We start from the raw sequence: 25,272 nt of genomic DNA on the forward strand, positions 1-25,272 counted from the left end.
GTTTGTCAACTAGCTTAGTGTTTACAAGATAATAACCCTGGACACATGGGCGTAGCCAGGATTTTTTTTCGGGGGGGGGGGGTTTGGGGGGTGGATTTTTTTCTCCCCCCCCCCATGTATTTATGTGTGTGTGCCTACATAATCTTTATTACATTCTGACCCTTCATTCTTTTGGAAGACGACTAATGTGCCCTAGAAAAGGTTCTTCCATGAGTTAGTGGAAAAATTGTAGATTCCCCGCCATTACTAGCAATGGGGACTGGGGGAGCGCTAGGAGCTCCCCAGCGCGGGGCGAAGCCCCGCCGCCAAGCACTATTTCTGATATTGAAAGCCAACAAAATGCATATCCTGAGGTATCTACAGTGCATTTTCCTGCTATTAAAAATTTCTATTTTAAAATCGTAATGTGCTATTATTACCGACTTAGATCCTCCCGCGCCGTTCGGCGCATTAGCCGTCAAGCTGTTTCCATAAAATTGTAGACTCCCCCGACATTACTAGCAAGGGAGTCTGGGGGAGGAGCTAGGAGCCCCGCCGCCAAGCACTATTTCTGGTATTGAAAGCAAACAAAATGCATATTCTGAGGTATCTACACTGCATTTTCCTGCTATTAAAAAGTTTTATTTTAAAAACCTAATGTGCTATATTCTTACTGACTTAGACCTTCCCGCACCGTTCGGCGCATTTGCGTCAAGCTGTTTCCATAAAAATCTGTCACTGGTAATGTCTGAAGCCTCTTCCCACCTGCCATGAGGACCTCCATGAATGAGTGGCGTCAAGTTGTACTAGGATATCGTTGCAACTCTTCTTATGCGTAATTCATTTTGTCAGAGAACATGTCCCGCCAACCTCATGCGTCGCTCTCTCACAATCTTACTAAGGGGTCGACTACCAGTTCGGCATAGGATTTCCTTGATTTAGACCCGATCTCTATAACTGACTCCTAAAATCTGTCTTAGCCATCTTTGTTGAGCCACATTTAGTGTTTTTCAATTTCGGCAGATGACTATTCACTGCAGTTTATTAATGGAGCCTTGCCACTGGTAAAAATGTGTAACCTCTCTTGAATACGCTCTTGGAATTAAGTGACTGTAGTTTGCTTTAGATTTTATATCGAAAAGAGAAGTTTTATCGTCAAAATAATCTGTTGGGGGTTTTCCACCTCAAAATGCTTTGTAGGGGGATCTTAAACTCAAAACCATCTGGAGGGGTTTTAAACTTTTAAAAAAGCCATCTGTAGAAGAGGGGTTTAAACTCAAAACCCCCGATTGGATTGGCTACGCTAAAATAATTTTAGTGTGTAATTTGCTTTTTTTTTTATATTGAAGAGCTATTTTAAACATCAAACCCCTCTGAATGGGGGTTTAAACTTAAAACCCCTTTTGGCAACGCTCATAGCTTTTTGAGTGCGTAATTTGCTTTTTTTTCTTACACTGAAGATGTATTTTTTAGACTCAAACCCCCTTTGGCTACGCTCATAGATTTAAGAGTGAGTAATTTGCTTTTATTTATATTGAAGAGGTACTTTTTAGCTTCACTGGAGGGGAGTTTAAACTCAAAACCCCTTTGACTACACTCATAACATTTTGAGTGTATAATTTGCTTTGTTTTTAATATTAAAGAGGTATTTTTTACCTTCAAACCCCGCTGAAGTGGGATTTAAACTCAAAACTGAGTCAAAACCCATTTAGCTACCCTCATAACATTTTGAGTGCGTAATTAGCTTTTTTTTATGTTGAAGGGGAGGTTTATCGTAAATTTTAAAGGGGGCTTTAAAATCAAAATCTTCCTTAACTGTGCTCTTGGAATTAGGGGATTTTCGTTTGCATTTTTTGTTTTGTTTTGTTTTATAGAAGAGGGGGAGTTAACTGCAAAAACCCCAGGTAGGGGGTTTAAAACTCAAACCCCCTGGTAGGGGTTTTTAAACTCAAAACCCCTTTGGTTGTGCTGGGGCAAGTGATGGTTTAGTATTAAAATCTCACCTAAAATAAACAAAATCAAAGCAAAAAATCAATCACTAAATTCCGATTCCCCCCCCGGGGGTAATTTCATTTGGGGGGGGGGGTTGAACCCCAACCCCCCCCCCCCCCCTCTGGCTACGCCCATGGCCTGGACATCTTATACTGGACAACTAATACTGGATTGATAATATATTCCTCACCGATACTGGACGTGATATTCAATCGTCTTATCCTAAACGTTTAAATGATACTAACATTTCTTTATTCTATACCTTGTAATTGTAACTTGGGAACATAAGGCACTGGATAGATCCACATGGAGAGCAAGCATAAAGGAAAGGTCCTTCATTGCAGATGGCGTACACACCAGAAATAGAAAGAAGGGTGAAAGTGCTACAGTACCTGGTGATTACAGATACCCAACCTGTGACTGTAGCTGTGTATAATTAATTGACCTCTTTAGTCACAAGATAAGTTGCAAAGGGGAATTAGCCCAAGGGAAGTACAATTGCACAGACTGACGAAGAACGTTAAACATGACGTCATTCTTTTATAAAAACAATGTGTGCATGCATATTAGATATAAATATTTAACACTGAATGTAATATAAAAAGTTTGACTATTCCGAAAATTGCAGAACTTTGATGAATGGAGGACATAAGTATCTCCTAATTGGAATAACTGATGATTAATACCAGAAAAAATCAATCCTTGCTAGTGATCAAGATACCAAAACAAAAAGACACCAGAAATACAAAATGCTAAGCAGGATTGAAAAAAAAAATTTAAGATGAAAACAAACGAAACAGGATGCACACACAAAACTTGTAAATTGGTTTCAGGTGAGCATAGAACAAAGAAAACATTTGAAAGCGTCCGTTAGGGTGAAAATCAAAACATCCAATTAAAACTTAGTCTATTCTTTTAAAAGTCCTTTTTTTCATGCTATAGAAACATACTAGCACATTTAACTATACATCTTATATTCAGTTCTCAAACTTCTATGTTAGCACAAGCTCATAATGTAAATAATTAGACCGATATATCTTTGTTTCACAAAGCAATGCTTTAATTAAATAGATCACATTTTCTTCTTTCTTTCTGTAAAAAAAAATAATTTATTGAGCATTAAATCTCAGTCTAATTATCTTCTAAACTAATTGGAAAGAAAAAAAAAGTGTGTCAATTAGTGAAAACTCGCTTCTCTCCTGGGAACCATTTTTTTTTTACTTTTAAATTATGCTAATTTTCTGGAACCTGAGAAGTGCATAATTGCCCCAGAGCGAATCAAACGTCCTCGAAGATACAGAAGACATTCTTAGCACATTGAAATGTATGCTGAAGAATCTCCAAATTGGATTGCAGAATAGTAGAGAAGTTACAATGATCCTTTCTTTACATTATTTGGGAAACTTTAAATGGTTATGACAGTTACTCCAACTTTTTGTGCCTTTAAAATCGGTGAATAAAAAAAACACAATAAGTGATGATTTACAAAACAAAGGGATGTCTAAATACAAACTGTAATGGATGTATTTTCAAGTCAGGGCAGACCTGGAGTGGATGATGATGTACATCTCATCTGGTTTCATGGTCGACTTCTAACGAGGGTGTTATCTCGTCTGCACAACGATCAGCCGCCTTTACGTATCCAACTTAAGTCAAGTACTCAGGTGGTCTTAAAATTCCCGAAGTTTCCGAGAACCCTAGGCTCGGAAGCCAAGCGATTTACCACTCATCCACCTTGAACTCCAAGTTATATCAAAAATTACTTTTTACAACGCGGATATAAACTCACTCCGTGTGTCTGTCTGTCTGGGTGGATTCTTTTACACGCTTTTCCTCCCACTTCCCATTTTCCAATCAAGTTGAAAATTTGCATAATCATTCACTGTGGATGACAACTCATCGATCAATCAAATAAAAGTAACCAATTAGTTAACCAATTAGGGCCAGTTAATTAATTTTGTTTTATATAGAAACAATAGAAATAAATCTTGCAATATTGAAATATAAGGCAGCCAGTGAACGTGCTTTACTCAATAAAAGCCGCTTCTTTGTAAGTATTTTTTTTATATTTTGTTAGTTACTTTAGGCTTAGAATGAGCAGGCCCCAAGTCAAGACTGCTTTATTATTTTCCGCTTCAATAAAACAGCATAAATTGTATCTGACGCCGTCGTCATGTCCGGGTGATGTTAGCTCATCCATTATTGACCCCTGCCCAGTTGCGATGTTCAGTAGTCTGGACAGCGATGTCAATAATCTAATTTACCTATCAGCCTATCCCGACATGTTGACACAACAGAAGGCGCTGGAACACAAGGGGAGAGAAAACTGACAGCCTTAGGTCCTGAGTTATCTGTTAGGTTTTCATATGTTTTCTACAAATCCACAGGGTGCCACGTAGTGTGAGCACGTACCTACGAGTATGACATGCTCATATATTTAGAACTGATTTGGAGTTTTGAGTGTGATTGTAAATTTGACTGAACAGATTTGACGGTAAGAGAAAAAAAAAGTTGTCAATTTGATTTACTCAGAAATAAAAGGTTCTATCGGTGGGTTGCAGGGTCTTTGTTATGATCTAAATTTTAAATGGATGATATGAGAAATGTATAGCGACAAATGGCAACATACGTGATACATGTTACGTGATACAAAATACATGATACGTGATACAAAATACATGATACGTGATAGGTGTATTATTTGATCTACGTGTTTATGTTCCAAGAAGAACCCCAGACGAATGTGTCAGTCTCTCTGTCTGTCCATCTGTTATCTGTCTGTCACTGTCTGTTTTTCTGTCTGTTTATGTGTCAGAGCGCCTGTCTCTTTCCTCTCTCTTCATCTCTTTTATTCTCTCTCTTTCTCTCTCTCTTTTTATTACTCTCTCACTTTCTCTCTCTTTTTCTATTTCTCTCTCTCTTCTTTTCTCTCTTTCTCTCTCTCTCTCTCCCGCACTCCCTCAAATCCAATCACTCTCATATCTAAGGAGTGTATTTATTTTTCATAAATGAAATCTAGAAAGCAGCTATATAGCAATTTGGGGACTGCGTGGTTAAGCGTTTGGCTCCAAACCTGGGGTCCTGGTTTCAAATCTCGGTGACGACTGGGATTATGAATATTTTGGGATTTTTCAGGCGCCTTTGAGTTCACCAAACTCTGATGGGTACTTGGCATTAGTCGAGGATAGGTAAAGACGGTTGGTCGTTTTGCTGGCCAAATGACACATTGCTCGTGAACCGTTAGCCAAAGAAACAGATAAACTTTAAGATCATCTGCCCTAGAGATCTAAAGGTCTGACTGGAGAACGTGTGCTCTGTGCAATTCTTTTTTCATTTTAAAGAAATATGGGAAATATTTTGAAGTCTCTTGGGGACATGGAATGGTCATGTTAGTAGACATACACAAAATAGTTGTACTCTTATTTCTACGCATATAATTGCTATTGTATTTAAAATAATATGTTAGTGTAAAAATAGCTTTGTTATTATTATCTAAGGTCAATTTTAATTATTTTATGACTTATCTCTATCTTATGCTTAGTTGACTTCTACTCACTTAAAAAAAAAAAAAAAAGCTCCCCGTTGCTTAAAAAATATATATTTTGAAATTCTGACTTGCGCAATAGTTCTTTCTTTTAATATCTGAACGTATTAACTTTAGGATCGAATGTTGAAATTTCACATTTCAACCAGGGATAGACTCAACTAAAAATGTCTATAATTTATAAGTTCATAGAAATATAGATTATAGTCAAAGATTCAATAGATTCAAATTTCAACGAAGTATAAATTGAAAACTGTATCGACTGAGATTTTTTTAAAATATCTACTTTAACTTAGCACATTGATTTCTCTTAAGGCTGCATTAGTATCGCATGACCTGATCTCCGGCATCCGCTAGTTAATTCATTCAATTACTCCGCTCTGATCGTCCAGACTAGTCCATACCTGGAGTAGATGGCGCTAGATTGATTGATTGAACAACGTACAGCCGTCTTGGAACTGTCAGTAATCATTCCCAGGTTAGCCTCTAGGGTCAGCACAGCAAGAGGTAAACGTTCATTGATTTGTATTGTTTTAGATTTTTATCACACAAGTTTTGAAAGAGATTTACTTGCTATTCGAAATTTCCTTATTGAAAAAAAATCTTTGATATAATTAATTTTTTAGCAATGAAAAAGAGAAACGGGTAAAAGGGTTAACAAAATGGTAGAGGGTAGTCATTTTTTTACGAGCGGCTTTATTTATTTGATAAATATCATAGAGTCAATATAATAAGTACTGGATCCATTTCAATCTGTACTACAATGTTTGAGGCGCGATCGTGCATTGAAGAAAATGAAAATTCATTTTATTGAAATCTTAATGGGGACATAAATATACGTGGAGGTATAGCGAGCATAACTGGCGCCCAGAACATAACACCTTTTTGGTGCCCTCACACCTCCCATCCCCTTTTTCTCCCTCCCACCAAGCCTCTTAAAGTACAGTATAATCATGCCCACTCTGGGTCAATCACAAGTAGACAGTCCATCGACAACATAATGTCCTGATGGTAAGCTTCATTAGAAAGCTTGTCCACTTTTCAAAGAAAAAAAAATAATACTGTAGCTAAATACCAGGAAAGAGCTGGCCAAGAATATGTATCAAATCAAATCAGATTCACATCACCCCACATAATCTTTTATGTCTGTGACTGCCCCGACTATTGATCTGGCCATTTTTAGGAAATGTATTTTCAGTTTTTTTTGTTGTTTTTTTAAGTATTGATTTCATTTTGAAAACTACGAGCTGCCAAAGAGGGTTTGCTCGGTGCGCCAATAAATGTGTGCCGAAAGTTAAATACTGTAATAACAAATGTGTACATAGTATATCTACAATGACTGGCATTAAGTTTGACTTTCTGCAAGTGTTGATTCGCAAGTAACTGGATTTACTTACAGGCAACACAAGGTATAACTTAGGATCACCTCTTGGCCAGGGAATCCCAAAAGCTGTTGCTTGGATATTTTAAATCATTTAGAAGAAAGAGAAATGAAACAAGATGAACATAGAAAGCTACTTTAATAAAAAAAAAACAACAACAAGCTTATACGAAGTGTCATTGTATCAATTAGTTTGGATCAGTCATGTAATTAAGTTTGTAATAGATCTAGACCAACAACAGGAAAATCTGTGCGATTAGAAATATTTGTACCAATTGTTTTTATTCAGCGCTGTTTCATGCTTTTAGTTTTCTCAATACGATAGGCGCTCGTATCGCTTATCTGGACCAGTTTATGAAAAATGAAAAAAAAAAGGGGGGGGGGGATAAGAAAGGGAAATCGGTTTTGAAAAGCATTTACAAAAACGAAAAAATAAAGGGAACGTCCTGAATTCGAACTCATGGCTCTTGCCTCATCTAGCCGACACACTAACCACTCTGTCAGTAAGGTGCTTAAGACTGTATAATTATGTATTGTTTGTTTCAAACTTACTTTGAAGCGGCGACATATAAAGGGGACTAATTCGGCCTATACCACTAATTGAGACAAGTACAATTTCTTTCCCTTGTTCGAAATACCAAACAAAATAATTATTTACAAATAATTAATTAACTAATTGTTGTTGTTTTTTTTTATTCTTGTGTTGTCAGGTAAAAGAAATAATTGTACAAAATTTCATCTTGATCCGATATTGGGTGTAGAAGAAATAACGTGTTCAAACTTTTTATCAGACAGAGTTGGTATAAGCTTTGTAATAATAGAAATTGACGTGTTCATACTAGAAGGGCTCCATATGTAAAAAGAAAGCTTAGGAATCCGGTCTTGGAAAGTAGAACAATGTAGACTATTTAGCAGAATGCTATACTGAGATCAACTACAATCTCATATTTGTAAAAAAAAAAGGGGGAAAATGCTGGCGTGGAAGGTAATATTATATTTTACAAAAAAAAAAAAAAGATCCATATATCTTGTCTCCGTGGCCACGTTAATAACTCAGCAAACAAGTCTCCTTTCTATGCTGATCAGAGTGTGCTGATATTCAAACAGTTATTTCCTGTCTGGGACAGTGTCGTTCGAGGAACTGCAATCAGCGCCACCTTTAAAAAGATGAAATATTTATGGACAGTTCTCCATCTTGTATCTCTTTCATGGGCCTATAGATTTATTTTTTGTAAACATATTTGCACTGTATTGTTAAAGTCAATACGTTTACATAGCATGGCAGCGTTACACGGTTTCAATAGCCTTACCACAATCTAGATACACGACACAGTAACAGGAAGAACAAAGTGCGAACATTAGAAATAGAAAATACAAGACACAGTAACAGGAAGAACAAAGTGCGAACATTAGAAATACAAGATACAAGACACAGTAACAGGAAGAACAAAGTGCGAACATTAGAAATAGAAAATACAAGACACAGTAACAGGAAGAACAAAGTGCGAACATTAGAAATAGAGGATACAAGACTCAATAACAGGAAGAACCAGGTGCGAACATTAGAAATAGAGGATACAAGATACAGTAAGAGGAAGAACCAAGAGCGAACATTAGAAATAGAATATCAGTAGATGAGTAGAACGGGGTGTCTGTAACTTTGTGGAAAATTGAAGATGACCGAAAATCGGACTTTAGTTTGGTCCCACCTTACACTGAGGACACCAAGCTTCAAATGTCCCACCTCTGGTCTAACCTCAAACTGGTAGCGAGATAAGGGAAGAATGGATAAACTTCTGATCCAGACGTTACTGGAGAAACAAGAGTGGTCTTAATGAAGTTTTAAAATCCCCGAAAATCATCCCACCTATTTCATCACGTATTGAAACTATGAAGTTTTTCTGTACATTTAACAAATACAAAATCTATGCAGAAGTAGTCTAGGGTTTCCCAGAACCGAGACAAATCGACATGATGGTGTTGTTATTTTTTTTCTTGAAGTTATTATGGAAATAAGCAAAATATAAAAGTACTTGAAAAAAAAAAAAAAGCTTATCTAAGGGTAAGAACTCCGTATCCACATTTATATCTCACATCAATTTAGAAATTTTTTCCCTTTTTTATATAAAACAAAATAGTTAATTATAAATAATTTATTGATTGACTAATTAGTTAAATTTTATTTAAGTTTTTTAGGAACAATAAATAATTGTGTAAAGATTCAACTTGATCTGAATACGAGCGTAGGAGCAATAATGTGTTCGATTATCTAAAAAAAAAAAAAAAAAAAAACTGTACATATTTAGCCATATCTATTAATATTGAAGAATTAATTTCCCTTTTTGGTATCAAAATAAAAAAATTAATTATCTGTAATTAATTGAATAATTGGTCTATCTTTTTTTCATTGATTCCTCTTTTGACCGGTAATAAAAATAATTGTGTAAAGTTTCAACTTTATCCGAGAAAAGGTGTGGTAAAAATAATGTGTTGAAAATGTGTACCTAACAGACAGAATAATAGTGAGTAAAAACATCATTCACCACAGTGCCACAATTATCGCAGTAAAGTTTCAGGTTTAATTTTTAATACAAGTCCGAAACGACTGTTGTCAACTGAATGCAAAGTTAGACCATCAGCATTACAATAAGGACACAGAAGAACGTGTTGGCATAGACAACAACACTGACGAGCTGGAGTGGAAGAAGCTGGTGTTACTTTGTCTAGATGTAGTTCATGATCTTTTCGACATAGGCCTACAGTGTTCTTCATCTTGAATCTTGGCAATCTCGCGAGCCTCTAGAAGTTGTTTACTTCTTTTTTGTTAAATCTTCCCATGGCTAGCACTAGAGCTATAATCTAGAACAGCGGTTCTCAACCTTTTATGCTCGGCGACCCCTTTTTACAACCCCCACACTCTGTTGCGACCCCCACACACACACACACACATACAGCAATAGAAGAATAGACAAGAACAATCCATATTTTCGATGGTCTTAGGCGACCCCTGACAAATCGTCAATCGACCCCTAAGGGGGTCGCGACCAACAGGTTGAGAACCCCTGATCTAGAATGTCTATAGCAGTAGAGCTAGATGTAGATCTAATTGATGTATGATAATTATGGATAAGACTTAGATCTAGTCAAGCTCAAATAAGAATGAACTTGAAGACAATCACTGAATCAGTTACAATCGTAGAAGTCTAAGCTCTAGAATATTATCAATATAGATCTAGACTATATATTTTATATATAGAATCTAGATAAATCTACACTAGAATAATATGATATCCAGGCAATAATATGTTTTAAAGCATTATTTATAGAAAATTAGAGTACATATCAAGTAAATAAATGGATAAGCTATCTAAATATGTTTAAATCTAAAAATCGATTTTTGTGTCCAAAATTTCGATTTCCAAAGGTAATCCTCCCCTTACTATAAGCTTTGTGAAAAATAACTTAAGCTGTACTTACATTTTAATGTTATTGTTTTTTTTTTATTGTTGTTGATATTGTTGTTTTAATGTATAGATATTTCTGTTAACAAATCGCTCTTAAAATTTAAATTTAATTTCGTTTCCCATTGCATTTTAAAAGCTAAATATAGAAATACATTACAGTGACATTAACAAATGGTCATTACCCCAACCCCCCTTATTTACTAATAGGGTGCTCCACCTATAACGCCAGCATTACCTAATAATGCTTTTTTAAAACTAATCGGGTGTTGGCCGACTAGCGTTAATAAATATATAAAATAGGAACCATTAGTACACTACGTAAGGAACACAGTTTTTAAACTAAAAAAAAAAAAAAACTACAGCGTGGGTGTTAGAAAGAATCTCCCCCTCCTCCCCCCCCCTCCAGCATGAATGTGTGAGTGCTTGTGGGTTCGTCTAAATGTCTGACTGTCAGATTAACCAGCTTAGTGGAAACATGGCGAGGACAAATGAAAGATTAGCCTTTGAAATGTTGAAGACATCTTGCTCTAGCTGTACTCAATGAAATAAAGGTACAGAGTTTGATGAAATTGTATTGAGCTCAATCTTTCTGGCTCGTTTCAAAACTAAAATAAAAATAAATACTGCTACTATTTTTACAAAAAAAAACAAAAAAAAAAAACAAAGGCTTCCTTGTGCTGAAATGTTCCATTTAGTTTAGAAGAACTTGACAATTGTGTCTTGGAAATCAAAGTTCTTCCTAATATATTCATGTGTTATTGTAATGCTAATGTCTCTCTCTTTCTCTCTCTATTTTTCTCTCTTTCTCTCTCTGCCTCTATCTCTGATACGTGTTTAATCGGTACTATCACAATCATTAAAGTAGGCTATCACATTTCAGAATAGCAAACTTAGCAACTGTAAATGAATTAGACTGAGCAAAGCGTGGAACATATAAACAAGAGAGCTTCAAATTTGAAGTATTTGGAAGTTTGGATAATAGATGACAAATGAGAGCAGAACTTGACAATTGGCAATCATATCTTCTGATGGACATTATCTGTTATACTTTTATTTTTGCTTCATCCCTCATTATTTCTTTGATTTGTTTTTTTCATGTTCTGTTTTTTTCCCTCGTGTTTCAGCTCCAATATTTCACTACATGACAGTAGCAATCCTTTAGCATTGTGCTGAATAATTGACCGAAAACCTGCTTTGAGAAGTTGTAGGTCGTGATATGTTGTATTTAACAAAAAAGTACATGAGAGTTTGCTACATCGATAACATGTCAATATGAGCCTCTGGGTACAATTCGTTTGACTATAAAAATAGTGGAATCGGATCGCGTGTTTCGATGCCGAGAACTGAAAAGAAAATCCTCCTCCTACAAATGTACTGTAACTTAGAAATTGTTATACTAGATGTTCATCTAAATCAGTGGTTCCCAAAGCTGGGTACGCGTACCCCCATGGTTACGGAAATACTTTGGAGGGGGAAACGCGTCGCACCTCATTAACTATGCGGATTTTTTAAAATACCTTTTTATAAATTAAAGTCTGGTGGAGGGGGCGAGGGGTACTCAGCATTACATAAATTATAAAAGGGGTACACATAGGTCAAAAATTTGAGAAACATTGAACTAAATCATAGGATGTTAATTGTAATATTAGGAACATTGATATGTTTTTGACTTATGTAATGTTTGTACGGAACAAAATGTCATTATATATATATTCTGGAGGCGCAGTGGCTGAGCGGTAAAGCGCTTTGCTTCTGAACTGTTTCGAATCCTTAAGAAGACTGGGATTTTAAATTTTGGTATCTTTGTTCGCCACTGAGTAAAGGCGGTTGGTCGTTGTGCTAGCCACATGACACCCTTGTTAACCTTAGTCAGAAAAAGATGACCTTTACATCATCTGCCATATAGACCACAAGGTCTGAAAGGAGAACTTTACCTTTTTACTTTACTATGACTATGATTGCATGACTATGAAATGACTATGAGTAAAAATACATTGAATTTATGGGATGGTAGAAGATATTTTTATTTTTTGTTGACATAATCCTGATTCCGTCAACAGAAGAAACAAAAAAATTCTGCATGACTTTGTCCTTGAATAAGGAACGAGAAATGTACTCTACCACTAGTACAGATGAGAAAATAAATCCCACACGTAATAACATGGTGATCAGCCATGATTACTGTTTGTTTCACAAGTCTTCCCTCGTCAACAAACTAACGAGACGGACAGTGCAGATTTCAAGGCAATGTGGTGAGTAGGTGTTATTGATCGAGCCAATCAATCTGTTCTATCGATCCCCCTCCCGTTTACCTGTCTTTAATGCCCTTACGATCTCCAGGCTGAGCTCATGCACCGGGGGACACCCTTTTAGTATAACTCTCGGTTCAATAATGTCATTAACGGATATTAACTATCCCCCCCCCCTACATATATAAATAAAAACACACATCTTGTTCTAAACACTCAAGCAACATAAAACAAATATGACACAAGAAATAACGGGATAAATTCTTTCCTGTTATTAATATTGGAGTTGCAGTCTAGCTTTCTGGAACAAGAGGAAAGAGGCGTCCCTGGTACCTTTGGGAGTTTGTGGCCTTGAACCTGGAGCAACACTGGGAAGTATTGGTGCTGTACGGCGGGGTGTCTGAAACGTGGATTGGCAGAAGGGACTCATCAACCTGAACAGAGAACTCCAGCTTCCGTAGTCTCATCGTGGCGCCTCCGTGGAAACGTCCAGTCGTGGAAACTAGATAGACGAATAACGGGTAGCGAACACAGCCTGCGAACATAACGTCCAGTCGTGGAAACTAGATAGACGAATAACGGGTAGCGAACACAGCCTGCGAACATAACGTCCAGTCGTGGAAACTAGATAGGCGAATAACGGGTAGCGAACACAGCCTGCGAACATAACGTCCAGTCGTGGAAACTAGATAGACGAATAACGGGTAGCGAACACAGCCTGCAAACATAACGTCCAGTCGTGGAAACTAGATAGACGAATAACGGGTAGCGAACACAGCCTGCGAACATAACGTCCAGTCGTGGAAACTAGATAGGCGAATAACGGGTAGCGAACACAGCCTGTGAACAAAACGTCCAGTCGTGGAAACTAGATAGGCGAATAACGGGTAGCGAACACAGCCTGCGAACATAGCGTCCAGTCGTGGAAACTAGATAGACGAATAACGGGTAGCGAACACAGCCTGCGAACATAGCGTCCAGTCGTGGAAACTAGATAGGCGAATAACGGGTAGCGAACACAGCCTCCAAACATAACGTCCAGTCGTGGAAACTAGATAGGCGAATAACGGGTAGCGAACACAGCCTGCGAACATAACGTCCAGTCGTGGAAACTAGATAGGCGAAAAACGGGTAGCAAACACAGCCTGCGAACATAACGTCCAGTCGTGGAAACTAGATAGGCGAATAACGGGTAGCGAACACAGCCTACGTGGGGTTATCCTGGGCGAACTTTCTGTGTTTTTTTTTTTATCTCTCTCGTGGTGAGGATGGTAGAGAGCCCCCAGAACCCAGTCCAACAAGTCCCTCACGCTGTTTCACAAAAGAGATAGTAGAAAACGAGAGTTAGCTGGTATGGCAATTTTCCTTCGGTATTAAGGCGGTGACAATATAAGAATATGACCAAATTCACCGTGGTTAGCGAGGCTTTCGGCCTCTTTATAGCGAGCGGGGCGGATCTGGAGACCGTGAGCTACATATATGACACGACCCAGCCCAGTTTAAACGGCAATGCTCGCTGTCATAGTAGAAGACTCAGGTCCACTTTAAGGCATCAAAACCGTCGTTACATGTTAAGAACACCTACACATCTTTCTGCATTAAACATAAACATCCGTCCTCTGACCCTGCTCCTCCGTTGGTTTGACTCCCTCAACTTACGTCACAATTATGTTATATTGCGTGTCCAGACCAGACTTATCGTTACAGTAGGCCTTAACATAGACCTGTGACGTAGCAATCTATAAAGATTTGTCTTGTTCCAGCCCTCACAAGTCCTTATTCATCTACCACCAGAATTGCAAAAGAGACGCCAGAGGCTCTTAAATTTATGACATATTAACAATTTTCTAAACTAAATCAAGTGCTCAATTAAAGGCCTCTTAATTCTCCAGTTAAAATTACGTTTAAAATGCATTGTAGTTTAAAGTACGCTATTGTTTCTATTTCATGTTTGTGTTCACTGAGCCTCAGACGGCTGCCTAATATTAAGGGGACTAATTCAGCTTATACCACCACTTCAGACCAGTACAATTTCTATCCCTTTTTTAAGATTGCAAACAAAGGAATTTATTAATTAAACTAATTGGTTAATTATTTTTAATTGATTCTTGTGTTGTCAGGGTAAAAGAGATAATTGTGCAAAATTTCAGCTTGATCTGATATTTGGTGTCAGAGAAATAAAGTGTACTTACTTTTGAACAAACAGACAAACAGACAAATAGACAGACAGACACACAGAGTGAGTTGCTATAAGCGTTGCACTAGTATTAATCTTTTGATTATATTAAGATTTCAACAATTTTTGTTTGCAGGATGAAAGGATTATTTTAGAAATGATTTTATTTTTGCAACTCTCATAAGATGAAAAGCCTAGTTTTGCGTAGTCTGTTTGTCAGTCTATCTGTCTGTCATTTTGAGATCTTAAAAAACTAGAAAAGCTATTGAATTCCATTGTAACCTATTTTGTAGCCTGCGAAATTAAGGCTTACAACTTCTGTGTTCTGAAAACGAACCGTTTTATTTTCAAAATTAATTATGCAAGCAGTTATATTTTCTTATAAAATTACACCATTTTTAAAACTATTCACAGCAGTTAGGGATGTTATATTATGAAATGGAAATAACTATTCCACATGTATTTGGAAGCTTTAAAAAGTCACTTTCTGTTAATCTATATATATAATTCTCTTCATGACACAACAATTGCTCAGCTCTCTAATAGAAAGATCACTCTTTTATTTCTGCAAGTCGGACGGACTAGAGTTACCCTACGTAATTTTAGAGGCGAAAATCATTTTATTCATTCCTTACTACGCACAGAATTACTATACGAGCCTTGCGTGTAGCAAAGTCATATACAGTATATCATAAGAATTATGTTTCCTACACAGATCACGCTCAATAGCAAGAGTTACCAAATGTTTTAATGTATCTACGAGAACTGTTGACCTCAAGTAATTCTTCATTAGTTTGAGGCGCGAGAAACCTCTTTCACTAGATTCCACAATTACGGGTATTGCATAATGCCGTTTTTTTTATCGCGAGTAGTATTCGCGTTTTCCATATTGAATGACACCTCAAAATGACAATTTTTGTCTATATTTTTCAGGAGATTTGTATGAGTTTTCAAAAAATTTTAATAATTTCGGGATATTTCCAGGACTTTTTCGTATATTTTGCATTTTCAGGAGATTTCCAGGAACTCCCTGTAAATCGACAGGAAGCCGCGGGAAATCTGTTATAAGTTATACAATGGTTTAATTTAATAATTGATACACCTAGAATTAGCGCGGGTCCTATGAAAGTGCGGGGCCCATAGCGGCACTGCAAAATAGCGGCGTATGCTATGCCGCCCGTCGACTAGTATAAGAATATTTGACATATTACTGCTATTCTTATCATACTACAAAATAGTGCAACCTTTATCAAACATATATGTATATTATCTTTATTATTAGCTTCTCTGATGATTTTATTGACGCCCTTTGAGTGCTTTGCATAATTATGCACAATGTCGTCGTGGTAAAAAGACAAGAGTTTCTAGAACTTCTGCGCTTTGATATTTTCTCACTTTTCTCCCTCTCTCTCTCTCTCTCTCATTCTCTTTCTCTCTCTCTCTCTCTCTCTCTGATATCATTTTCCAAAGTAAACCCTGCATTCAACTTCCACCCAGCTCCCACCCTCCAACTGCCCTGCTCTCTAACGTCCGCCGTGATCATCCAACTTGTCAGTCAAACGTCATACATCTTAAGATCACGTTTCATTAGACGTCCTCGCTAATCAAAGCATGTCCGCTAGTGGTCTGATGTCAGCTATTAAGGTAATTATGTGCGTAATACTAGCTGACCGTGGATGCTATTCGGAACAGTGGCGGGGCAGGGTTGCTAATGCCATAAAAAATATTATTCTTTAAGAAATAGTCCATTAAGCCACGATTCTGGACATTGAACCTGCGTTCTAAATACAACTTGCATTAATGTAAGGTATTTCTTTTTTAAGGTGTATGCAAAAGAGAAAAAGAGATTCATTCACAGCGTTCATCCTAGACCCATTGACAGAATCCCCGACAGGGAACTTCATCGACCTTGATATAAACTCTTGTTGAAAATAGTTTAATGGTAGTTTTCTGCTGAGTTTACATAAAGTATAGAAATCACTTTGCATGAATTTATTTAGTACTGTAGAGATACTTTCAAAAAGCACATTTGATGACACATTGATTAAATTCAGTGCATGCAAGGTAAGGGATATCTTATCTTATCTTATAAAATACATATGTTACTTCAAAAAAGAATATGATTACGTCTTACGCGTTTCTTACACGTCAATCTAGTTAGGGCCGGCCTTAGGCATAAGCAAACTAAACATCCACCTAGGCCATACGATTGGTGATTGTCCTATATGGAGCCAGCACTATCGTCCATGAAACGCATTCGTACTAAGGGAGTTAAGATTGCGTTAAGAAATCGGTTTACATCTGTACGAATATGTTTACGAAGTTTACGAAATTTTCATTATTTATTGATTGACATATAGATACAAGACGGTTTTTAGTTTACTGTGTATATTTTTGGTCTAAATTATTTATTTTTCTATTTCAATAGGGGCCATCCAATTCACTCCGCCTAGGACCCCCAATTACCTTAGGCCGCCCTTGATCTAGTCATGCATCTTAATAATGATTTGAAATCTGCCAAGTCGTTGGTTTTCCTAGTTAATTCAGGCCACCCACTCCCTACTCTAATACCACTAGAGAAGAAAGAGTATTTGTGGATATTTGTCCCAGCATATGGAACAAGAAATTTGCCTTTACTTTTGTGTCTTTTTGAGTATTTTATTAGATTTTGTTTTTGTATTTGAAGACTATGGTTCAGTGTTTTGTGTATAATTGCAACTTTACTTTTTAGTCTTCTCTGATGGATCTCTAAATTAAATGATTTTTACTAAAGTTGTTACTCTAATCAAATGTAAATATCCGTTTGTTTTAAATCCCACAGCTCTGGGAAGTAGTTAATCGCATCAGAAAGGACGGACTGTGAACACGACGTTAAAAAAATGATGTAATTTTTCGAGTAATGTCTAGATACTAAATAACGCGGTAGACATTTAACGTACAACCTTTCATAGTGTTCACGTCTTATAGGAACCCATACTTTGTCCGATCGCCTATCGGTTTTAATTAAAAGCAATTTAAAGCTATGAAAATATGCATTGCTCATGTCTTTTTCCATAGTGTTTTAATTTTATCTAATTTGTGGCATGTTTCCAGCTTAGTAACTCGCATATATATGTTGTATTTATGTGTATGTTTCTGTTGTGTTGTCTTTATATGAGAAAAGAGTCCTTGTAATCACAACAAATTTCCATAAGGATCAATAAAGCAGTCTTAGTCTTAGTCTTTTATAGTTATCCACTGCACTGTATTCGATCGTACATGATTGCTCAAGCATCTTCAAGTAATCACCCAAACCAACATTAATCATACACCAGCAGCATACAACACAGGACTAACTAAAATCCCAACACAGCAACATGGCAGTCGAGCGCCAACAGACTAGTGTGAGATCACTAAGAAGTCATTCAATATAGTTTTTAATTCTTTTTTCGAAACCTATATACAGGGAACCAAATAAATACAATCGTTTTGTTCGGATGTTTCGTTTACAAAGATGCCTGTCTGTCTGGGTGGATCTTGTAGACCTTATTTATTCCACGTCCCATGATCTAATCAAGTTGAAACTTTATGTAATCATTCATTGTGGATGACAGCGCATGAATCAGTGAAAGAAAAAAAAAAGTTCATCAAATAGTCTTAATTAATTGATTTTCTTTTATATGGATACAGTACGGCTAATAAGGTTGGGGGTGGGGGGTGGATAAGCCTTGTGTAGATAATTTGGTCGTTAGCTAATTTTTTTTTTTTAAATACTATAAAACATTATACTTTTATAAGCACTCGAATAACTCAGTGGCTAACAAGTCGGCTTTCCATCGTGGGGGCTCGATTTCAAATTCAGACTAGAGGAATTTTTCTTTTTAATTTTTTTTTAATAAGGCAACATGGAAACCTTCTCAGAGATATTCCCCAACCCCACCCCATTGGTCCACAAAAGTGGTTGTACAGTAGCGCACCAAGCCTGCTATAAGCATGAATGTAGCGTGAAACAGACAAACAAAGAATTTCCGATCGCACACATGTATCATTGTGAGTGTAGTTCTGTTAAACCATTTCCCTCCGTAGAAGTTTTTTTTTTTTAAGTATTTTAATTTATTTTAATTTTTTGTTTCTTATGGTTAATAAGTTTTGATTTTGTACAAACAATAGCACAGAGTATGATCATATGATGGCTAGTGAGTTAAAGAGCGTAGTGGACTTAATGAAGCACGCAGTGTATCTGCGTAAAGTAGAGCAGAGTGCGAATGACTTAACTCTCCTATCAGTATCAATGATTTGGCCACTGCACATTGTCTGTAATGTTCATTGATCTCGCCAACAATGAGGTTTCCAGACGATTCGCGAAGCAAGAAATTAAGCCCCTTGTAAACATCTGGAACTAGTTCAGAGTGCTGTCATCGACGCAGGTTCGGCGGGGGGGGGGAGGCATTTTAAAAAGTCTTTCTCTTTTTTTTACTCGTCGATATACAGTAGGGAAGGGGAGCTTGAAGCTTTAACTGTCATTACTCTGAGCTCGTGACAAAAACTCGCGTTTTAACCACAACACGCCACACGCTCGGATAAGATCGAACATTTCTATTGACAAGAAAATATCAAAAATTATTTATCAAATTTTTAAGACAGAAACTAAGTTTATTTTAGACAAGTTTCTTAAATTAAAAAAAAATACACTTGCAAAAATCTTTTTTTTTTAATTCGCCTTATAAATTTTCTTAGGTCGTCATTCCCTAGACTAGATCTATATTTAGATACTTCAATATGTATAATAGTTTATGAAATACACTTTTTGTTTTATTTCTTAATAATAAAATAACACTTATTTTGTTATCTTGGCTTTGACAGTGCTATATGTAACAAAAGCTGTAGGTCACAAGTGGGTCTAATGAGTCTTGTGAAATGTTGTATTCTTCTTCAATATTTAGATTTGATAAAGACGATATTACTTTCATGGTTCTGAATAGGTGTTCCAATAACTATTGGAGTTATTAATAAACTAGTAGATTTACACATGTAAATGCAGATACGAAAAATCAATTTAATCAGCTCTTCTTGGTAACGGAAATAAATGTATGATTTTTTAACTGATTTAATTTCTAACTCTAATTTCAAACAAAGATAACAATAAGATGATCTCTGCTCCAATTTGTCTGAAGAGAACCACAAAATATTTCAAAAAACAAGCAGACATTCTTCTACTTCCGTTTCTTTCCCCATACCACATGCCACATACCACATGCCACATGCAATAGTTCATCATTCTAAAAGAGTCAAGAATTATAACAATACATGTGTACAATGTGACAAAGTATATAAAGAAAGAGAGAAAAAATAAAAATCCTGAGTTACAAATCCGCTAAGCCCCAGCGCATTCCCATGCGATCAAAGAGATCCGCCCCTGCCACCTAGAGCTACGTATTAGCTCGGGAAGAAAACCAAAGAGCCGGTAAATTGCAGTTTTGTACAGCATCGCCGCTGCAAGGTCCAGCCATTGATCACGTGAGATGCACGCTTGCAAGTGGTCAATAAAACTCCTTTTCATCTCTGGCCGTCACGGAAATGCCAATATCCTGAAATGGAGCTGGCGCGAGAGACGCCAGGGATAACTACCAAAGTGGTGGATAAAATGTCAAAAATACATTTTGTCTTTCTTTCTAAAAAAAGATTTCGTTCTGTCACGTTTTTAATATAACAAAACAGAAATCGCCAAATTTTGTTTAATGCATATAGTTGTTATTACCGGTCGTTGACTTGTAGCACCAAACTGCTGGTAGACAACTATTTGAAGGCGTAATATATCTTAAAATGTTAAACTTGAATAACTTCCTTGTGAACAATTCCAAAAATAAATGTATTCATTATATAGACAAAATCAGGTTAATAAATCAAATAAATGTAGTTGTCACGGATGAATGTGTGTATGTATGTATAATCTATTTTTACAATCTGCGCGAATGACCGGAAGTGTGTTTTGTTGTCAGACAGAGACCAGCTTGTGTGTGATATGCAGTAAAGCTGATTAAAGTTTATGTGTTTGATCTAGTGGTTTCATTGTTTTATTTCGTTAACTAGAACTGAACCAGGGACACCTAGACGTAGCGAGACCTAAGGTACATTCTATCGACTTATAATTATAAATAGAATAGGAAAGCTGTGACAGTAGTAGACTTTAGTAATAGTAACTCACTACAATAACACCACCTTTCAGTCTCACGTTCTGGAGTCGTCTGTCCTAACTAAGACAAAGTGACGACAATGCCACCTTTGCTGCATCATGCACAACCAATCGCTAAACTCTTCCCATCTTCACCATAGAAACACACACACACACACATACACACATACTCCATACATAACAATTGTCTAAATAAGATGTATTAATTTAACTTACCCTTTTAGTAAGTATACTAGATCTAGTAGTTTTTTTTTTTTATTTAGCCAGTGTTGCCCTAACTGTACCCCATATGTAAGGGCGTAACTCTTCATAAGATAACATGAATCGAAAAGGGGAATAACACTAAATAGGACTACATAAGAATGAAGGGCAATAACAAGATTTCATCAAAACGAGTTTCATTCATTTCATTAAGGAACTGATTACAAAGATGGTTGATTTCTTAATGGTAACAGTTTGATTAGAGGTGGTAAGCACACCGTGTTGGACTGTTTTTTCTTAGTCCATATGCTAGGACAAGGTAGTACAAGTGCCCCTTCTTGACTAAGGCTATTAGAGCATGAGCAGGAAAACAAACTAACTTGCCAGATTTTAAGTCACCGATAAACATGCATGACTACATTGACACAAGGACGTAATTGTATTTTCTTTTGATGAAACGTCTGTAATTTCTAAAATATTAATAATCATTACAAAGATTCAAGCAAGCAGAAATTGAGAAAAATGGATAAGATTGTAATGTATTGTCTCTACCACACAGATTTTAACTTCATTTACAATGCTTATTTTTTAAATTGACTCTGTTTATCTCTTCCTTACATCAGCACGTAACTTCTCTGACACTCATTCTCTGATTAAGTTGAAACTCTACGCTATTATTTATCTTACATTACGAAACTTGAGTTCAGAAATAACATTAGTCGACTAGTCAATTAATTACTGGTAGTTCATTATTTCATTAGTTACCCACAAGGGAATATAATCCGCCAGTATTAAAAGATATGGCTAAATATTTGGGGTTTGCTCCCTTAGATATTTCTCCCACACCAATTCTCAGATCAAGTTGAGACTTTCCACAATTATTTTCTGTACGTGACAAATCAATTAAAAAAAATTAACCGATCAATGTATTTATAGTAATTAGCTATTTTATTTGACATCAAAAATGGGAAAGAAATTGTACGTCATTGACAGATATAGTTGTAAATGTGGAGTTCTTCCTTTAAGATAAGCTTTATTTTTTTAAAGTATTTTTATATATTACTTGTTTTAATACGTGCGCTAGTTTTGGACTTGTTAAGACGGCAAATTCTTGTTACTGAACCTGAGATAAAGTCTAATAAGAATTGGAAGTAACGCATGAAATCAACTCTGATTGGAAACAGGACAGAATCTTCCACGCCTACGGTAGTGCCCTGGCGCCCCATTCAAACCCAATGGCCTCTAACAAGCCAGAAATCCGTATGCGTTTTGTAACTGTAGCAAAGTAAGAAAATGAAAAAGACTCACGTAAATTTACTTGACTATATGTAAAACTTGAATTATTCTATGCAGGGCCGGATTTAAGGAAGGACAGGTGGGGCTACTGGTTCCGGGGACTCTGCAAGAAATGGGTCTCCAGAAAAAAATATATATATCTGAATTTCGACGAGTCAAAAATGTTTTTTCTCACTTTTGACACTGACACTTTAGGTCTTACGTCGGGTGGCAGCAATGTCACGTGATTAAGAGGTTGTCTTCGTGCATTTGCAGTATGCTCGGAATATGCAAATGCAGCTCCAGATTTAAGGCAGTGCGTCTACAAAGGGCCTCCCCTCCTCAAACTCAAAAATATACACTTTTAAAAACTAAAATATGCAAATAAAATATTTTTTTAAAAAGGAAAGTGAGATCCTATTATCATGTACTCCATTTCTTTTTTCTAAAATCTTTATTTAGGATCCTTATTGAAGCTTTCGAAAGAGTGTAGGGGTCCCACATACTTGGATTCGGCCCTGATTATATCTTATATATCTATGCATCTGCTCGTGCAGAACTACCGAATTAAGAATAAGCAGATTCCAGCTGAGAGATGAAACTATATGATAAATGTATGCTTGAACATTTAATTTACATAACATTAATTTATTATTGAAAGGGAATAATTTAAAATAGCGTCTTAAATTTAATTCAGTTTTTGGTGCTATGATGAAGATGTCAAATTTAGACTCAGCGCACATTGCCGAGGGTTACCAAGTAGGGGGCTATTATCTTATTGTTCTTCGAAGATTAACCAGGGGGTGTTTGACCATTTGTTATAGAGGGCCTGAACACTGACCTGCAACGTTATTCGATTGTTTTGCATGGTGACAATGAAGGTATCATGACAAATTCAGACATGGCCCATTCATCTCAAAACAGATTTGACTAGTATGCATTGAATAAAGGACACCCTAAAGAAAAATATTTTTTTTCAGATTTTAGTTATCCCAGGAAAGACATTAGTAGGCTTTAATTCTAACATAATTTCTTTAGCAAAGAGTTTAAGTAGGCTTATATTCAAACATAATTATTTGTCATTTTGTAGGCTTCTTTTCAAACATGCCTATCTACCATCTAACTTCTCTTCTTTCTAATTTAACAGTAAATTTACGTAGCCTGGTTTTCAAGATGTAATCAAAGTACATTTTCAAGTGATCTTTAAGAACGTGGATCTCCGTTGTTTAATATTTTAAGCTGATCGCATTAGATTAGTCACTTGAATGAATCTTTATCACCATTGTCCACGTGTAACAATATATTAGAAGGGAATTGTTTTGTTAAGTATGATCATGTGAGCGGAATGGGAAATGGGTCGCGCCTAACAATTAAAGAGATAAGTGGATATTTTTATGTAAAATAATTTTTTGTTTGAAGCTGTACCAATCATATAAGTATTCAACCATTTAGTTTGCATTCAGATCTATCGTTAATGTTGTGATGATAATAGTATAGTAAATACAGTATGTAAATGCTTGGTTTAGGGTTGACATGTTTCGGATGTTCCGAAAGTATTCCTTCTTAGCCCAAACCTCTGAAAGAACGGCCGGGGGGGGGGGGGGAATGCAGCGGGTGGTGTTCATCAGAAGGAACATCGAGACGCCAATCTAGAACGCAATCCACGCGACAAGACTGCCTTCCAATGTCCGTGAAATGTATACATCATTGAATAAATCACATTTAGAATTAAAGTAGCTCTAGTTCTTTATTAATGTTTGTTATTTTTGGATTACCATAAACTCCGACTACATAATGCATATGTGGCTGAGTGGTAAACGCTTGGATTCCAAACTCAAGGGGTATCGGGCTCAAATCCTGGTGAAGACTTGAATTTCGATAAATATTATTTTGCTGATCACAGGACACTCAAGTTAACCGTGAGCAACAGAAACAGATGACCTTTACATCATCTGCCCCATAGATCGCCAGGTCTGAAAGGGGTACTTTTAATTCTCTGTTATTTTGTCTGTTATCTAAGCTCTGTTGAACAGGAACGAATGGTTTCATTGACGAATCATTCATTAACTCATAGTCAATTATTTATAAATTTGTAGCTGGTAAAGAAGCAGCTGTTAAATTGTAAAGGATAAAATAAACCTGAAGAGATCTTCAGTTATCAGAGATAAGAAAGGTTGAACGGAAGTCAAATTGAGTTTAATTAAATTAAATCTAAAAAGGTCCTTTGTAACTATGGTAACTTTTTAAAATTATCATTCGATAATAAACATTTCGACCTCTAGTTTTCAGTATTGTATGAACACAAGTCTAAAAACGATTTAGATGCTAAGTACGTTTCAACTTGGCTTGTCTTGACTACCTATGAATGGGGCTCGAGGTTCGACACCCGACTCGAGCAGAGTTGTGTTTACTGAACGCCTACAGGCAGCACGGAAAACATTCTCCTAGATACTCCCTCCCCTCACTGGTCCACATTTGAGATTGAACCATGGCGCTCTATAAGCATGAAAGTAGCGCTTTATGAAAGCTATAATTATAATAATAATTATTATTTATCTTATTCAGTCGATGGCTTTGTCAACTTGATTGTGACAAAAATATGTAGGTCACAGCTGGGTCTAATTTCTTTCATTAAAAGTTGTAACATATCAAACTTAGAAAATCACAAACGTAATTACAAAATAACTAGACATACGATTGAAATGACTGGAGTTTATTGCCCCTATATACCTTATTGTTTATATAACTTTTAAACTGCTAAGGAGACAAAGGGATACAAATATTTTGATCGTTTGTTTGTTTGTTTTACACGTTTTCGGATGTTCCTTCAGAGTTGAAG

General features: G+C 36.3%; 1 protein-coding gene across 1 annotated transcript in view; it reads right to left on the minus strand.

Annotated features, from left to right (window-relative positions):
- LOC106068234 (metabotropic glutamate receptor 8-like) overlaps positions 1–25,272 on the minus strand; it is a 203,220-nt gene that overhangs the window by 177,207 nt on the left and 741 nt on the right. The window lies entirely within an intron of this gene.

The sequence above is a fragment of the Biomphalaria glabrata genome, chromosome 4 (genome assembly GCF_947242115.1).
Source record: "Biomphalaria glabrata chromosome 4, xgBioGlab47.1, whole genome shotgun sequence".
Lineage (NCBI taxonomy): Eukaryota > Metazoa > Mollusca > Gastropoda > Planorbidae > Biomphalaria > Biomphalaria glabrata.